This window comes from Pinus tabuliformis, chromosome 8, assembly GCF_031772625.1.
Source record: "Pinus tabuliformis cultivar Carrire ecotype Pingquan chromosome 8, CPIR1, whole genome shotgun sequence".
NCBI classification, from domain to species: domain Eukaryota; kingdom Viridiplantae; phylum Streptophyta; class Pinopsida; order Pinales; family Pinaceae; genus Pinus; species Pinus tabuliformis.
In genome coordinates, this window is record NC_142294.1 from 1,488,559,159 (window position 1) to 1,488,578,462 (window position 19,304).

The 19,304-nt window shown below is 36.1% G+C and overlaps 1 protein-coding gene across 5 annotated transcripts in view; it reads right to left on the reverse strand.

Moving 5' to 3' along the window:
* The window catches only part of LOC149241457 (uncharacterized), a 32,042-nt gene that overhangs the window by 9,122 nt on the left and 3,616 nt on the right, over window positions 1-19,304 (reverse strand). For 4 of the 5 annotated variants that reach the window (XR_016246582.1, XR_016246580.1, XR_016246579.1 and 1 more), the window contains exon 3: window positions 18,815-18,926. The exons of the other annotated variant lie outside the window; for it this stretch is intronic. The gene's annotated coding sequence lies outside the window, so the exon portion shown is untranslated. The remainder of the gene's footprint in view (window positions 1-18,814; window positions 18,927-19,304) is intronic. 5 annotated transcript variants of the gene reach the window in all.

The window sequence follows — 19,304 nt, forward strand, 5'->3', positions numbered from 1 at the left end:
TAGATGCAAAGTTAAAATGAATATAGGCTAGTTTAATTATTAGCTTTTAAATAAATAATATTAAAGAAGAATACTTTGAGAAAAAAAATCATGGGTTAAAAATACAATGGAAAAAAACCATGGGTTGTAGAATTTTAAGTTTTTTATTTTATTTAATTTTATCCTCAATTTAATTTAAATATGTTTTGTTTTTAGTAAGTTAAAATGGTAAACATTACAACATCTCTCCATAATGTAGTAGAGAGTGTCTCAGTCAATTATTATAAATTGAACTTTTGTTGAAGTGTTGTTGAATTAAGGTATTATGTTTGTTCCACAAGCTATTGTTATTTGAGGGTACTAATCTATGTTAGTTTCTATTATTGGATTATAGTATTAGTTTTCTTCACTTAGCTCTTGTTGTTTTAGGGTTTTTGTTGAGCTTAATTTGTGTTGTTGTATTAGGGTATTAGTTTCATTCAACTAATTCTTCGTGTTTCATAGCACTAATTTATGCTTTAGGTTATGTTTTGTTCATAAAATTACTTCTATCACAATTAATACAACAATATGTAAACCAACATTTCATTAAAAAAAACTAACCATAAAAGAGCATTATAAGTCATTTTGAAACTTACAATCCTAAAAGCATATACAAGTTATTAAACATTCAAATTCCCACTAAAATCTTGTAGAAAAAACAAAAATCATATGCACAAGTTTTAGTACTAGAAAATCATTAAAAATATTAATTTATGTCGGGTTGCATTAACAATATACATAATCATTGTTACTTTAAACACAAGCTATCATAGATTGTAGCTACAAGATCAAAAGTGTCATGATTGGGCTTATCCAAGAAGTCATTTGTGATGGGCCATAGTTCTTCCACAAATATTTACTTCCATTTATTATTTTCCTCTTGATGCAGAATTGCCACTTTTCATATCATTGGAGGGATGCATAACTCCATCTCATCCAATGGTGGTTGAGGATCCTCATCATCCTAACTATGTGGCCTTCTTTAGTGCTTTTCACAAGTTAAAATTCAAGTACATAATCAAAACTATTAACCTCTAAAGCTGAAAAGCTTTGTAAAATATTAAAAATATGGTTGTATGCTATCTCAAAACACATATGCTAACTTATGAAAAAACAAGACTCGGCCAATGAAAGTTGAGATGCATGAGTAGTTGAAAGAGAATTTCCATACAAGCGGAGATCGACACTCACAATTTTGAGTAGAATGTAAAATGAAGGGCATGACAAATACAAAAATGTCATCAAATTTTCATTTGATGGGCAAAAGAAATTTGAAATTCCAAGCATGGTGCCATATGATATTTTGTTGGTTGAGGTTGGTTTGTTTCCGATAGAAGCTTTAGCATTCATTCGTTTATTGATGTATTTAAAAAGGGTAGATGGCATAAGGTAGAAGGTATGGATGAGCAAAAGAGGTCCAAATTGATTGTGGAAGAAGAGTTAAAGCTTAGGAAGAACGTTGGAGGAAGCAAAATGAAGTGGATAGGAAAATGGAAATAAAAATTTGGGTACTAAAAAAGTTCAAGACCGCCATGTGGGAAAAATAGGTTGGCCGTAAAAAAATGATATATGTCAATAATTTCAACCCAACATGGTGATTGTCGCAATCAAGGGAAAGGCAAATATACAAAACAGGTAGAGATGAGTAGTTCTCAAGGAAAAGTGGGAAGAAAGAACTTGTGTCTTTTGTGAGGAAGGAGTGGTTGAAACCGAATGGCACTTCATCCTGGAGTGTCCTGCCTATAAGGGCATTCATAGTCAGTTGGAAAGTGACTTGAAAGTGGACATTTGTGTGAGCTATTTGGGGAAGCAAAACTTCACAAGACAACAAACTTTTTTTATCATGATTCAAGCCAAAAACATTGTTATGGAGAAAAACTTAATTGTATGAGGTTCTGTGAGTTGGATATCTGGGTTCCTTACACCATTTTGGTCTTATAAATGTCATTAAAATTCGTCAATTCAATTCAATATAATTAAAGAAACAATCTTACACATCTCCCTTCTACCAAAAACAAGATTTCAAGCCACCAAAATTTTAATATCATTAAGTGAAAGACAAAAGATTTTGTCATATTAAAGGCCAAATTACATTCATGGCCAAACATTTCTTCCTCTAATTAGCTTTTATTTGAATTTAGTTTTTCTAAAGTCATGACACACCTAGTATTTTAGCATCATCCAATAATAAATAAATAAATAACCTTTTCCACGTCTCTAAAATATATTGAATTCAAAATTAATTAAACTTTGAATTTTATAATTTACATTAAATTTCATAACACGAGTAGGTTGAATTCAAAATTAATTAAACTTTGAATTTTATGATTTACATTAAATTTCATAAACTCCGTAAACACTTGTCTAAAATAATTTTAATATTATTTATTATTCTATAGAAGATTTACTATTTATTATATAAATAACAACTATCTCAACGAGGAGAGCAAAACGGGCCAATTGGAAGGCTCCATTTCACCCGGAACCCTTCGCGTATGTTTTCGTCCCCGAATATAAAGAAAGTCCCAAGCCTAAATACCCAAAGATATAACGCTTTAATTTGTCACTCGTTCAAGATTATTTTGTGATTTTAAAATAATAATTTAATATAATTTTATTGAAGTGATAATCCTTTTGAGTTTAGAGTTCTTACGTGTAGGTTTTCCTGCCTGTGAATCAAAACAACTACCAATTAGCGTTGACAGTAAGCCATTTAGATAATTGAAGATAATAAATGTTTAAAACTAAATGTTAATCAGAAGTTAGGTAGGAAACATCCCCGAGTTAAAAAAAAAAAAAAAAGAAGAAAGAGAAAAGTTAGGTAGAAGAATGCATGAGGGTGGGAAGTGCTCTTTCTAATCTATAATTTAAAGTATGAAATAAAATAAAAAAAAATTGTATGGTAAATGTAAAAATTATAATTTTTTATAGTTTTTAATAAAAATATTTTATTTGAATATAAAAGTTATAATAAATTATTTAAGAGTAAAAGATTATTATTTTTTATTAAATATTTTTAGTTGAGAAATAATTATGTTTATTAAAATTTATTGTATTTAGGTTAATGATTTTATATAAATAAAAAAGGATATTGATAAATAATGATAGAATTTCAATCATTGGGGGAACTTAGTTTCAATGGTATGGCGCATGTTTCATGTTCTTAATTGCATCGGTTCAAGTCTCTAGAGGCCCTTTAATGACATAATTTCAATTAAAATCAATTAATGTGTTAAAAGGGAAGAAGAAAATATGAATTGACAAAGCAAAAATTGAAAAATCAAAGTGTAAAACTACTTTAAGCTTAACATCCCATTACTCTATAGAAGCACTTCTAGCATTCAAGGTCACAAAGTTATGTGTGATGAGCATGAGGCCATGGGAATAATTAGGTCTTTGACAACTTGTTAGTATCATGTGAGCTTAGAAGCTAGCCATGGGGCCCCTTCCTACTAGTGGCAAAAGGATGGTAGTAATAGGTAATCGACTTGGTGCATGTCAAACATCTATGGAACCGACCTCTAATAAGTCATTAATGAAGGTCAAGGATCTCTTGGACGAAGGGGGTTAAGCATCTCTAGTCCTCATAAGCCATGAGTGTCTAGAGAGAACCAAGTGAATCTCTAAAGGCACAAGAGAATTGTTGTATGATATTATATTTTGGTGGGGGGCTAAGCATCTCTAGTCCTTATAAGACATGAGTGTCTAGAGAGAACCAAGTGTATCTCTAAAGGCACAAGAGAATTGTTTTATGATATTATAGTTAGGGGGTATTCGAATATAAAATGATCTTTAGGCTTAGGTTCTAAGTAGTAGATTTGGAAAATATGGTACTCTTGAGGGATATAGTGATATGTCTCAATGCAATGTTTGTCGGAGAAAACCCTATCCTATGAAGAGGGAACCTCATAGTGCAAAATAATTATAATCTGGTTGATTTGAACTTAAACAGGAACGCAACAAATCACAGAGATAACCATACATACAGATATACAGTTGAAATAACACTTCATTTCATTAATATCAAATATTGAAATATGCTTACAAACAGAATGGAAATAAATTAGTTCGGGCGATGATAGTGTATCTCTGAGATGAGATGTGGTGGCTACATGCCTCTGAACTATGTTACAATGAGACTGAAGGGCATATTTATTATTGGAAAACAAGGGAAAACCCTAAACAACCAAAACCCTAACCCCAGGAAATGGAACACCAAGAGTTTGTGGGCCTCGTTGGGGTTGGTTGGGCACCCAACTTCCCGGGGTCATAACTTGGTCATATTATCTCTATTTTGCGCGTACAATACTTTGTTGGAAAAGTCTCTCTAAGTACTACAGGGTTTGCAGCAACCCCTTGCTTATGGCTATGCGCTTGTTGTGAACCTCAAAAAATGCCATTTAGGGGGTCAAAACTACTCCAAAAGTTTGGGACCCAAAAAACTACTAAAAATAGTAAATGTTGCAATAAACAAGGAAACGAATGAAACTTCACTGGAGGTCTAGGTGGAATAGGTGGGTGGTCACCACTATCCACCTAGATCAGTGCTCCCTCCTTATGAAGGAATGGTCCTCATTACGTGCAGACTCTCCATGAGGTGAGGAAAATTTTTTTGAACCTGGTCTCTGGTGAACCACTTACCCTGATGAAGGAGTTGGCCTGCTTTGACAACTCAATATAGATGGATCATCTGTTGGCAAGTGTTCTTGATCTGTGTCCATGATCTGATCAGTTGTGACATATTCCATGCAATATGGGTTTAACTTTGTTGGTGTGAGTTGTTCTACAATGTCGGATGTGTTTAGCAATGGTGGAAAGTATGGTCGAAGCCGGTCTACATTGAACACTGGGTGCATAACAAGGAACGGTGGCATGCTGAGCTCGAAGGCATTATCCCCTACAGCCTTGGTGATGGTGTATGACTCATATCGTAGCGTGCGAAGCTTGCAATGGGGTTCAGCGAGGCGCTCCTTCTGCAAATGTAGCTACACTTTGTCACCCACTTAGAACTTGTGTGGCACCCAATGTTAATCATGTTGTTGCTTGTACTTAACATTGGCTCTCTCCAATATATCATGGACCTGTTGGCGGATGTGTTGAATGCGCTCAATGAAGTTGTTAGCCTTGTCAACTTCGGACTGGACGTGAGTCGAATCTGCCTGAGTAGTCGCAAATGGTATGGCCACATCAATGGGACATAATGGATGAAATCCCAACCCCACCTGAAAGGGGTTATAGCTCGTTGACCTGTGTAGTGCTCTGTTGTAGTTGTGCTAGACATAGGGGAGGCTTCCATCCCATGTGTGTGGATGCTTCGAGTTGCACATGCACAGAATGTTTACAATCATCCCATTGACAACCTCTGTTTGGCCATCAATTTCGAGTTGGAAATTCGTGGACTTAAAAAGTTTGGTATCCAACATCGACCAGCGACTTGACAAAAATGCACTTATGAATCTGTTGTCCCGATCTTAAACAATGGATTGTGGGATCCCAAAGTGTACTCACACTCACTCAAAGAAGAGTTTGGCAGTGGCCTCTATTGTGATACTCTTCTTGTAGGCCGCCATAATGGCCATCTTAGAGAATCTGTCGATGACCATGAAAACGCAATCGTTGTCGTTCTTAGTAGAAGGAAGACTCTACATGTAATCAATGGAGATGGATTCCAAAGGTCGACTATGAGTAAGCAAAGGAGTATATAGGCATTGCTTCTTAGTGGTTTGTTTGAAAATGGCGCAAGCAGTGCAAGATTTAATGTACCTCCCAACATCCTGATGAAGGTTCAGCCAATAAAAATACTTCTGCAGCACTGTCATTGTTTTCTCTACTCTGAAATGTCCAGCAGCCCGACTATAGTGCACCTCCCAAATCATCTTGGCACGCTCACTTAAAGGAACACATATGTTTCCCAGGTGGCATAACAATGCATCTTGGAAGTGAAAATTTGGAACTTGTTTACCTTCCATGAGTGTCTGGTATGTGCTACTGAATTTTGGATCTCTTGCAAAGGTGCAGCCACCCCAAAATCTTGTGCCCACAGGAGTCGAGCACAAAGATCAGCACCATGACTGGTGGTTGGCTAAGGCATTTTGCAACATTATTCGTTCTACCCTTCTTGTACTTAATGTTCAAATGGAATTGTTGCAGGTATGTGGACCATTTCTGATAGCGATCGTTCTGCAACTTCCCTTATGTTTGTATGAATTGCAGGGGTCAGTGATCTATGCGGATGACTCCTTCCCCATAATGTAATCCTTCCATTGACAGCAGGCTTGTAGGATGGAATACATTTATTTGTCATAAGTGGGATAATTTTGGACTTTGTTTGAAAGTATCTCATTATGGTAAGCCATTGGATGCCCCCGCTGAGTAAGAATTGCACCAATAGCATAGTCTGAGGCATCTGTATCAATCTCAAATGGTTGCTGTAGGTTTGGTAGTGTTAGCAATGGTGCAGAGCAGAGGTACTACTTCAACTTGACACACGCCTTCTATTGGGTTTCGGACCAAAAGAATTTTGCTTTCGCTCTACCCTTGGTGACTTGACTTAAAGGCCAAGTGATATGAGAGAACCCCAACACAAACCTGCAATAGAAATTGGCAAGGCCCAGAAAGTTGTGAAGCTATGTTAGAGTGGTTGGGGTTCGCCAATCCCAAATGACTTGTATCTTAGTTGGGTCCCCATGTCCACCCTTCTCATTAATGATGTACCCCATGTATTGAACCTGAGCCATGCCAAAAGTGCATTTCTCCAGATTAGCACACAACTTGTGTTGTCACAGGGCTTGGGGGACCTGTCGAATATGGTGGAGGTGCTCTTCCCAACTCTAGTTGAAGATCAAGATGTCATCTAAATACACCACCATGAATGCATTGGTGAAGGGTCGCAAGATGTTGTCCATCAATCTCATGAAGGTTGCGGGGGAATTTATCAACCCGAAACGCATGACTAACCATTCGAAAAGACTCTCCTTGAATTTGAAGGAAGTCTTTCACACATCAGAGGGTTCGATAAGCACCTGGTGATAACCGAACTTCAAGTCAACCTTGCTAAAATATTTGGCCCTCTTGAGTTGGTCCAGGAGGTCATCAATCTGTGGGATTGGGTACCTATTCCCGACAGTGATCTTGTTCAGCACCTGATAGTCAATATAAAATCTCCAAGTCCCATCCTTCTTCTATACCAATACAATTGAGCTCCCACGGGGTGATGGGTCTGATGTGCTCTTTCTACAACATCTCCTGAATTTGCCTCTTGATCTAATTGTTCTTCATAACAGAGTATCGATAGATCGGTCCATTGGATAGCAGTGTGCCTGGGGTCAGATCAATGGAGTGCTTGACATGATAGTGCACAGGTACCCCCGTAGGTGAGGCGAAAATGTCCCTATACTCTTCCACGACCTTGTCCATCTGTTGTTGTTGTACGAAGGAGCCTTGTTTGGCAGTGAAATTATCTTATTGCATTGCTTTACCTGTCATTCCTCTGATCATTGAAGATGTCCCTGGAATAATTGTTATCATCATCAAGTGATGTGTCCCTACCAGTCATACACTCCTTCGCATAATGGCCGAACTTATTTCAACCAAGGCATCTGCCTTTCATTCCACTCTTAGATCCAAACTTGCCATAGAAGTGATCTTCAAGTAGACCATCAAAAACTTATGCTACGCCATTCTGATAATATTCTCTGCTTTGACTTCACCCTTGGTGAATTAGAAGAGGGATGAGGAATCCATTGATCCTTTTGTCCTTTCCCAACTATCTTTAGTGATTGCTCTTTCACTCTTGCTTGGGCTTTGTCTTCACCTCAAGTCTGATACCATTTTAATTTTAGGTATGTTCTATGCTACAACAATTTATTTCAATTTTTATAGTTAGCTCAATATCTTTTCTTAACAATCACATCAGCATTAAAGTGAACTACAAATAGAACATAAATATAAATTGCAAAAGACAAGCCAAGACAAGAAGACACAAGATGTGGCACTAGCCAGGGACATTGGGGAAACCCTTGATCAATTCTGTTTATATGTTTTTCAATAGTTCAGCAAAGAGGGAGACAGAGAGATAGTACATTTTCAACAGAAGTCAACACTTAGACTTTCTACATAAGAGAATAGATCATCTCTACATGAAATCAATTGAAGACATGCTGCTTCAACTGATTCTCCAAGGTGACTCCTTCACCTATCATTGTGTTGCATCTCGTCCACACACTGCACCTCTCTGTGTTGCACTCAATTGTTGAACCTCACGCTGCCACTGTTGTCCCATGTACCATAATGTTGTCCCACTGTTATTGCCATTCCATGCTTGCCATACAACTGTGCCGTTTGCTTGCTCCATCAAGCTTCATTATTGTCCTAAGGCTGCACTATACAACACCATATGCCTTCATCAAGCTGCCACCTATCACAATACTGTGCACAAATCTGCCCCGTGCCTATCCACATTGTCTATTAATCTGAGGTGATAAGGCTTGTTGGCTATCACAGTATAGCTATCATTTACAACTCACTTCAAAACCCCTTGATTGCAGTCCAAACTATCTTGATTTTGGGCTTGGTCTCGACAACCATACGCATAGCTCCTTGATCCTTGAGACAGCCCTGTTCAAGACCTATTTGCACCCTCAAACAGTCCTCATACTAATCCGCTCTTCAATAGCAACTTGGCCTCTGATCTAAGCTCTCCATGTTGTCCTAAAGTGACATTGTCTTGTTGTCTCTTCTTGTTGCGGCTAGGGCATCCAATCATCATCTTTGGGCTGCATTTGGCTATGTATTGTGGCTTAGTCTCCTTGTTGCATCTAAGGGTTGTCCTAAACCCTTCCAAAACAGTGTAGTATCTCTGCGTTTAGGTCTTACCTTGTTGCGTATAGATGATCCTCTAAACAACTCTCTTCTTGTTGCGGCTAAGTAGTCTCTGTAGACAGCTGTTAGGGCACTCTTTTAGACAACAAGTTAGGGCAGGCTGGGTCAGCGTATACGAGCAGGTTAGCGCTAGTTTGGGCAACGTATAGGAGCAAGGATCCTCTCTTGGACTACGGCTTAAACCACCCTCCTTAGGACTACGACTAGGGTTCTTTTGAACAGCTCATAGGTCTCTCTCCTTAGGGCTACGTATAGGTGCCTTTTAGGACAACTAATAGGGTCTCTTCTTAGACCCTCCATGGTTGTGTATTGTTTCTTCATAGGGCAACGTTAGGGCTTCCTTCACCGTGCTTGATCTCCTTTCTTCCTGCATCTAGGGCTTGTTCATTAGGGCAACGTAAAGCCTAAGGCACTCCCTCTAGATTAGGGCAGCGTTATCCCTTAAAATCTCTCCTCCTACTAAAACCCAAAGACAAGTAGAGAAGAAGAGATCCCAAGTGTGTGTCCAAATGACTTTCAAGCCACCTCTATTTATACTAAAATGTTGAGCACATGTGGGGTTTATTTAATAAGATGACCCACATGGAGTTTGGCCCTAGTTGCCAATTTTAACAAATGTAAGCTAGACAAAGACCATTTGTGCTTTCGAGGTTCGACCTTCGTTTGATTCGCTTGGTATGACACCTTTGACTCTTTTAAGGTGCACAAGGAAACTCCATTAATATGGGCAAAGCTCCCTATAGTTTTGCTCCCATAAAATCTTAAAATTGATTGGGGAGAAATTGAGTCTTTTCAATTCGCAACCTCAAAAACCATATATTAGTAATTCCAAGGATCTTGATTATATCATTACTAGTATATGAAACTCCAAGAGAGATTATCTTCAAAAGTGAAGTGATGCTAGGGTCTCATATATTGGACTATGAACAATTTATGTTTAGATGTGAGTATTGCAAAGACATTATCATTTTTCCTATAAGGAATGTCTAAGTAAGGTAGATCTAAAAAGCCCTAATGGTTCTCCTCAATTTGAGGATGCCATGTAGACAATTCCAAGGTGTCCAAAGGTGTAGATTTTGTTCAGAGGATAAAATGGATTAGATGGTTTATAGAAAGAATTCCAATTTAGTGAAAGAGGATGAATCTAATAAGGTTGGATACATACTTTGCTTCTCCTGACCATAAAAATGATGGTAGGGTCTTAATGACTCCTCTCTGGGAGTTGACTTCTAATAAAGAGTCCACAAAGATTAAGCATTATTTAAATTGGTCCATGCAAAGTCGTAACCTAGTGTGATTAAGTTGACAATCATAGGACCAATGGTCAAAGCACCATATTGTAGAGATCAACCCTCTTTCATTTTTGAGGTGTCAAAGATATTGGGAGGCAAAAATCAAGACCAAAATGTGGGAAGGCTCCTTTGCTTGGGGAGGATCTTTTAAAATCAATTGAGGTCCTTAATATTAAGATCACTAAGGTATTTAGTTTGAACTCCTTCATATCTCTATGCATAGCTCCAATACTAATTGTTCAAAGAGTTAATTGAGATGGTAAACATGATTTTTTATTTGTCTTGAGTCAAATTTGAAATAGTCAATATTAAATTATTTCAAGTACCTAAACTTCATATACATTGAGTGACAAGTAGTTCCTCAGTTAATAGCCATTTTCAAGTATAGTGAATTCTCTTTATTAAATCCAATCAAAGAATGGTTGTGCCCACTTATGGTTTGGTATTCCCCTTTTCATAGTGGATAGGTTGTGTTGGCCAATCAATGCCACATGGAGTGTTTAAGAAGGGAGTTTGAATTACAAGAAGGAATGGGAATAGATTCCCAAGAGCATACACATATATGGTTAAGATGTCTTGAGAGTTTTTCTTGGGTTTTTTAAAACTTTTTCCTTATGTGTTGGAGATGACACACACAACGTTTCTTGCATTGAACAATTGAGAAAAATGTAACAAAGTTCCTAAAAAAATCCATTTTGAAATATTTATGTACATAAGAGGTTGATAGGAGTTTTTTGTAACTTAATGATCATACTCGACCTTAATTATATAAGTAGTAATTAAACCAATGTATTATTATTTACTATGACTTGTATCCGCTATATGAACTAGAGAATTAATATTCTAGATTGTACATAAAAAAAAACAGAGATCCATTGAAAACGAACTAGAAAATTGAAAATTAAAGACATTCAAACAAAATATTTACCAAACATATTGAAAATAAAAGACATTCAAACATAATATTTACCAAACGTACAATTTATCAGATATTGCTTATCAAGTGTTAAAAATTAAGGATTTTGTATGTAAGGTCATTTCTATTTGGAATTCCTTGTGAAAGACTATCACTTGTTTTAATAAATATAGTTTCACAATATTTTGGGAAAGCAAAGCTAAATAGGTTAAAGTAATATGATAGTAGCATTGTAAAAATGGTTTGTGGTTATCGTTGAAATCTACCGAACGAACACCACCAAAAGTTGCAAAATATAATGAGGTTTTAAATTGTGGAAATAAAAAACAAACAAGATGATAACAACCCAAAATATAATCCTATCAAACACCAACCCAAAATATAATCCTATCAAACACCAAAGGCAAGACAGTAAATAAACACAAGCAATCTCACTTGCTTAATTACCACACTATCTCCTAAATAATGCTCAATTCAAGAAAGAAGCCATTTTATAATCAAACATTTAGAGAAATTTCATAACAGAATAATTACCCTTTTTTCAAATTTTAGTTTACATTACTTTATCTACATCGATTGCTTTTACCATTTTGAAAGGATTTTTCACTTTGAAATCAATCTTCCGAAGACATGACACAATCTAGCATTGAGAAGGGTTCAAGATAAGCTTTGACGCCCAATGGCCAGAAAAATCTTTAAATTCATACTCTTGAAATATAAGCACGTGTTCATCGCCAAGTCAAAGTCTTTCCTTCAGGCAATTACCAATTGCAAAACAGTTTTTAAGCCATATTTTCTTTGTAAATAATCATAAGCAGTTTTGGGTCCTATTTCTCATCACATACTTTGACTACTATCACTTTAAGAAATGAAGGCCTCACTATGGTCATTTCCAAGCACACGATATTTTGAAAGAGCATGGTCTTCCATTGAGTTCAATGATAACTATTTCACCATTTTCAAGTACACTATTTTGAAAGAACATAGTTTCCATTAAGATGACAACTATTTTTGCAAGTGTTACTTTGAAATATAATTAGAGTGAAATGCACAAACACACCAATGTCAATCAATCAAACTCATTAGGTGTTTACTACATGACTAGATGACATTGAAAAAATTGTAGTTGTGATCTTTTTTCTCCCTATCAAGCTTAACAATAACATATAGAATTTGATGTTCCTAGGGGAACAGCTCAATTGGCGATGGTTATGTTATAAATTATGTGATCAAAAATTCAAATCGCCTGTTTAGCCCATGAGCCTTGTGTTCAAGAGTTACTTTGAAATATAATTAGAGTGAAATGAACAAACACACCCGTGTCAATCAAACTCCGTAGGTGTTAGATGACATTGAAAAAATTGTAGTTGTTGCAATAATTTCTCCCTATGAAGCTTAACAATAACATTCAGAATTTGTTGTTCCTAGGGGAACAGCTCAATTGGCAATGGTCATGTTATAAATTATGTAAAGTATGTGATCAAAGATTCAAATCGCCTGTTTAGCCCATGAGCCATGAGCCATGTGTGCATATGCATATACTTGGCTCACATATGCATATACTTGGCTCCTTTACTATGTTGGGAATATGCACTGGCTCAGAAAAGAGCATTCATACATCCATGAGAGGAACATTTATGCACAATTTTTTAAATAACCTTCATCATTGCAACTCTTGTTGCCATGCATATACTTGGCTCACATATGCATATACTTGGCTCCTTTACTATGTTAGGAATATGCACTGGCTCAGGAAAGAGCATTCATACATCCATGAGAGGAACATTTATGCACAATTTTTTAAATAACCTTCATCATTGCAACTCTTGTTGCAGTGACTGTTTTTTGGCAGGTGCAATAACTTCGATAACCCTTTCATGTATGTTCCTAAATAGTTAAGAAAGATATTTTATTCCAAAAACAATTATCGCGAAAAGACTATTGCAAAAATAATTATTCCTAAAAAATGATATATTTTATTCATAAAAAATTGTCAAGAAAGATATATTTTATTCCCCACAGATATCATTTCGGATAAAAAATAAAAATTAAAAACAAAAACAAAAAAACCAAACACTGATCACAAAATGTCATCACAAAGCAAATACACAGATATTATTTCGGAAAAATTGAAAATTAAAAACAAAAACAAAATAACCAAACACTGATCACAAAATGCCATCAGAAAGCAAATACAAATCATTCTAAGAATGATCGTATTTGAAGATAAATTCAACCCCACCTACAATAGCAAACGTGCATTTTGCTAGGGCCAATCTTGACCATACATTTTCATGGCTACACCGCATGCAAGACTTTCATATGGCTCACACCCCTGGTTAATCCTGATCGAGAATTATGTGCACCAAGAGTCTGTTGTACACCACAATACCAATGGCCAAACTGTATTTTCACCATTCTCAAGTGTTAAGATCATTTTTTTCCTTCATGCCATGCACCGCAAGATCCAGCCGTATTGGCCTTTGCTGTATGGTATTTTGCTATTCGTACAAAATTCAACGAATTTTTCATACAGTAGAGATACTATATCAGCAACTTACTTTTGATTATCTTTGATCATATAAATAATGTATTTGATCCTCATGGACTTGTAAACCCATAAATCTCAAAAATATTAAAAAAGAAAGGAGACAAAAAAAAAAAAAGAAGAAGAAGATTAAATACATCTATAATTATAATTTATTGGGCATCGTTGAGGCTGAAATTCTAATAATATTTAGAACAAAATGCAAATCTTCGTGTTTATGAGATGTATACTTTAGTACTGGAGCTGTAATGGATACTTTTGTTACATTATTTTTTCATTTTCAATTCGAATTTGAATGTTGCTACCATGCCTTATACCAAGGCCCATTGGCAAAGTTCTACATTCAAAATTATATTTTGTCGGCAACATAGTTCCCTCCATTTTGGCATCCAACTAGATTTTTTTAAGTACATTCAAGATTGTTGTCTGCAACACAGTTCTCTCCATTTTGGCGTCCAGACTAGATTTCTTTTAGTACATTCGAGATCAAAATATATCAACTTAAGCTTTAAAACTAGGCAGTTACATAAGAACATTTATCGACCCTTCCATACAGCTTAAACAAACATTAATAGACCATAAGAGTATCATTAAAAAAATTAATAGTAGGGACTTGCGACACGACCCAGATATAGGGACTCTAGTTTTTCTTGGAAGTGTCCTAAAGAGTGGATGCTTTAACTAAAGCACTTGGTCAAATACGAGTATGAGAGTATCATTAAATAGACCATAAGAGTATCATTAAAAAAGAATTAATAGTAGGGACTTGTGACAGCGACCCAGATATAGGGACTCGAGTTTTTCTTGGAAGTCCTAAAGAGTGGATGCTTAAACTAAAGCACTTGGTCAAATAACAGTCACTAAAACATCGCTTTATCAATTATAGACAAAACCAAAATTGCAAATGCCCAGGCAAAAGAACTACGCATTGGTTGGAATCTAAAAGAGTGCAAAGTAATCAGATTCCAGTTCTTTTTCTTTTTATTTAAACAAAACAAGAATTTTTGGAGAATCAGTAAAATGGCTGCCACCATGACGTACAACTATTTCATAAATGCTGCAAATGAGCCAGTTACAACATGTCTAAGGAGACTTGGCCCCACGCAGAGTGAAGTAATCAGATTCCAGTTCTTTTTCTTTTTATTTAACCAAAACAAGAATTTTTGGAGAATCAGTAAAATGGCTGCCACCATGAGGTACAACTATTTCATAAATGCTGCAAATGAGCCAATTAGAACATGTCTAAGGAGACTTGGCCCCACGCAGATGGGGAAACAAATTATTCACCAAACCACTTGAGCTAAGATCCTTTGACAATCAGATTCCAGTTCTTAACAAGCATATAAGGGAAATTTCGAAGGTTACAAGATATTAGCATAGATTATAAACTTTTAAAATAACATATGTTATCTATGTCAAAAACAACTAATATTTAAGCCACTTTAAAGAAATTGGACAAAGAATTAAATGGTTTACTCTAAGTGGTTCAGAGTCATTGAACTGTCGTTTAGGAACTGACTCAGGGGCATGACATTGATGTTCTCTATTTGAACATCTTTTCTCAAAATGAGAAAACTAATACCACTTTATGCGAGAAACTCATTTTGGTAGAATTAATCTAATTGATCACCAAATCAGAAAAAGGATAAATTTCTATAACAAGAATGGTCCATACCACACAAAGATTGCTCATAATTCTTCTCCTATGTTTTTCATCATGCAAGAATGCAAATGCAACCAATAGCTTGACCCATGAAACAACCAGGCAACCCCACTCTGGCCTAGCTCAAAACCCGAACTAGCCTAATGGAAGGGATCCTAAACCCAATCCCGGAATTAGTGAAAGCAATTTTCAATTAAAAAATAATTGCAGTCAAAAAGACGGGAATAGAAGGAAATGGACCAGAGACCTAGAACGAGATCCTGTGATGCACTATTCGAATAAAAACTACAATTTTTTATAGTTATAGTGAAGTAAGAATGTGAGGGACCAGAACCACCACTAGGTGGCTAAAGCAAGCACTGGAACCTACAATCGCTCGGTTTTCTGTAATTGTTATCTGATCTCCTCTTGGATTGTTTGGTGGTTTTGTAAAGTTGTCTTCAGTAGTTTGCCTTCTTCATAGGAAAAGAAGTCATCAATACAGAATTTGGTAGTGGGCAAGCATAAAAGCAAAGTGGGTCCGTGTGTGTTAGCTTAGGTCAGGTTCACCAATTCACTAGATTCAGATGAGGTCCACTATTAGATTCAACTGTAACTATATATATATATATATATATATATATAAACTTTAAAATGAAATATAGGATAAAATATATATATATATATATATATATATATATATAACTTTAAAATGAAATAGGATAAAATAGTAAGAAATCAACATCAATGAACATAAAAAAATGCTATCATGGACATGGAAAGGATAGACTACAAGCTTGAGTTGTGACATGAGGTCAGGAGTTTTGATCTATGGACTTTATCAATGGCTATGAGGTCCAATGAAGTTCACGGAACCTGAAAAAGAAATTAAGGTTGACCAAAATTCAAGCCTCAAGGTTGAAGTTCGATGAACCTTGTGACATACGCTTAAAGTACATAGTTTTAATGCAACTTGCCATGGTGGAAGGGTGGTTTTCGCCACTCCAAGATTGCAAAAACCCTATAAACAATTCTTTCTGGTTTATCTGATACTCCTGTCTTGCAAATCCATTCATCCTTGCAATTATCATAAGCGAATCATCACATGGCCCAAAGCTTCACTTTCATCCAAATCAGTTGAAGAGAACCTGCATACCACCTTAATTGTGTCACAGCTACATTGTAAAACACCGACAAACATGCCATCTACAACCAAGGCACATTGCTTGATTGATAAAACTAGTTGCCAAATAAGTCAATGTTCCACCAAGTTTATGGGAACAGAGAGCACGGAAGCAAGGAGACACATATGGGGGATGTGTGGAAGCACCCCCAAATTTTGAGAAAATCCAAGGGGGACCCAAGAATGTTCTCTCTTGTAAATGCATTCATCCTTACAATTATCATAAGCGAATCATCCCATGGCCCAAAGCTTCACTTTCATCCACATCAGTTGAAGAGAGCCTGCATACCACCTTAATTGTGTCACAGCTACATTGTAAAACCCCGCTAAACATGCCATCTACAACCAAGGCACATTGCTTGATTGATAAAACTAGTTGCCAAATAAGTCAATGTTCCACCAAGTTTATGGGAAGAGAGAGGACAGAAGCAAGGAGACGCGTATGGGGAACGTGTGGAAACACCCCCAAATTTTGGGAAAATCCAAGGGGAACCCCAAGAATGTCAAGGTCCCCATCTCTAAAAATATAAAATTAAAAATAATAACGATAAATCCCAACAATAACAAATCATCCCACGCAAATTCATCATTGTGCAAAGTAAATAGTTAACAGTAAAATAGTAATAATAAAATTTGTAAAGACTACAAACATGATTTCAGATTTAGTAATGAAACAATGATTCATAAATCATAAATGAAACAGAAATACATTGGTTTAAATTCATCATTTTAGAATGTAATAGTACTAAGAAAAATAATAGAAACTGAAGTCTGAAATAGTTTATATGTTCCACCAAGTTTCTGGGATGAAGGAATGCAGCAGCAGGGAGGAGACACACAAGGGGGATGTGTGGGAGCATCCACAAATTTTAAGTAAATTTAGGGGGAGGGTCCTCCCTAGCATACAGGTCCCCGTCTCTAAAATTATAACATATAAAAATAGAAATATGATCAAATCCAAAAAACAAATCATCCCACGCAAATTTATCATTGTGCAATCCAGGGGAAATGCTATAATCTTACCAATCCTGAAATCCTGAAAACTGTTAAGTTTGCCAAATTCTGAATGAGACATGAAATTCTACTTTCTTCAATGTCCTAAACTCCTCAAAGCTCTATCCATTTTTCCTATCTCCATAGGTTGTTAGACAAAAATATGGGGGGTCATGGTGCAATGTTCCCCAGGCGTCCATCCCCGGAGCATGGAAAACATGGGAGGTGTGTCTCAGTGGAACAATGGAAATAGTAAATTGAAATTACTCAAAATTAAACATAGTAAAGAGTAAAGAGTGACAAATCAGAGACTCGGCCAATGAACATTGAAAATAAAATGAGCATCTAGGAGTGAAAGTGAATAAAAAGTAAATAAAAGTGAAATCGAGGCAGCATTTTTTATATCTTGTTTTTTTTTGCTTTTTATTTTCATTTTTTAGCCTTTATAGGAAATATATTACAATTAAATAACTAAAAAACAGTTTGGGGGATAACCCATAAGCGCCTCTTTGCTCAAGGGAGGCCCAGAAGTTTGGTTTTTTTGGGGGGATGGGGGGAGAGAGCACCCAAAATTCCCCCTTTTGTGGAGCACCCAGAAGCACCCCTTCCTAAGAGGACAACTAGAAGTTTCACATTTGGGGAAATATAACCCCCACGCCAAAGAAGCATTCCCCATGCACTTCCCCATGTTTCCCCAAAAGGGGGATGTGGGAGAAACATTTCCCTAAGCACACCCCCCTCACAATCCTGTGAGTTTGGAAAATGTGGGGTTTCCCTCAAGGATGCATCACATGGAACACTGAAATAAGTTTATAAAGAGTTTTATCAAAGCATTATGCAATTGAAGATTGCACTACAGGCTCCGACAGGCTGAACTGATCATATTCTAGTGACAAGGCCATGTTGCCTTAATATACCACCCCCCACCACCAATGGCTTGGCAACTACAAACAATATAGCAACATGAAAATGTATATTTGTTGCCAATTCTATAATTTACCTCAGCCTTACAGTGCTAAGAAAACTACTAATGAGTTTCACAATCATTTTCCCTATAGCTAAAGAACTCACCTAGTGGTAACCTTAGACCTCCTTTAGGAACACCATTAGAAATTGAAGCATGGTCCCGAGTTATAAACAACTAGTTTGGAACACCAACTGTTCCTGATATATCAAGCAAAGACTATCAATAAATACATTTATCATACTACCAACGATGGGTTGACAATGAAAAGAAACAAGTTCAGAGATGAAACAAAAGGTTGAAAAGCTTTATATTAGTGCTTCATACACTAAATACATAACGCAAATTTAAAAAAGAAACAACAAAGATAGTTACCTCCCAGTCATGCAGATCTAAATCAGCTACATCTTGAAGTATTGACTGGCAACTAGATAGAAATTGTATAACATCCCGTGTATCAAGGGCAATGACTTCCAAGTGACCCTTCCTATATCTGTGCAAAAGCAACCGAGCACCATACATTTAAAGTCTTGTCTATGTCACGTCATTAAACAGGTTAAACTTAGAAAATATGTAGATTACATTGCAAATAAAGACTGCAAAAACACACTGGATAAAAGGATTATTAAATCCAGGTAAGTGCATCTTAAGGTAAGTGCCTCCAAAACAGTTGCAATTGTTAATGAGGACACAAAAATGTGTTTTAGAATTGATATTACAAAATCATACCAACATTGAGCTCTAACAATATCACGGTTACTTCATTACTTGGAAAGTAATGAGCAAATATATCTACCGGTTACTTCATTACTTGCAAAGTAATGAGCAAATATATCTACCAGTTACTTGCAAAGTAATGAGCAAA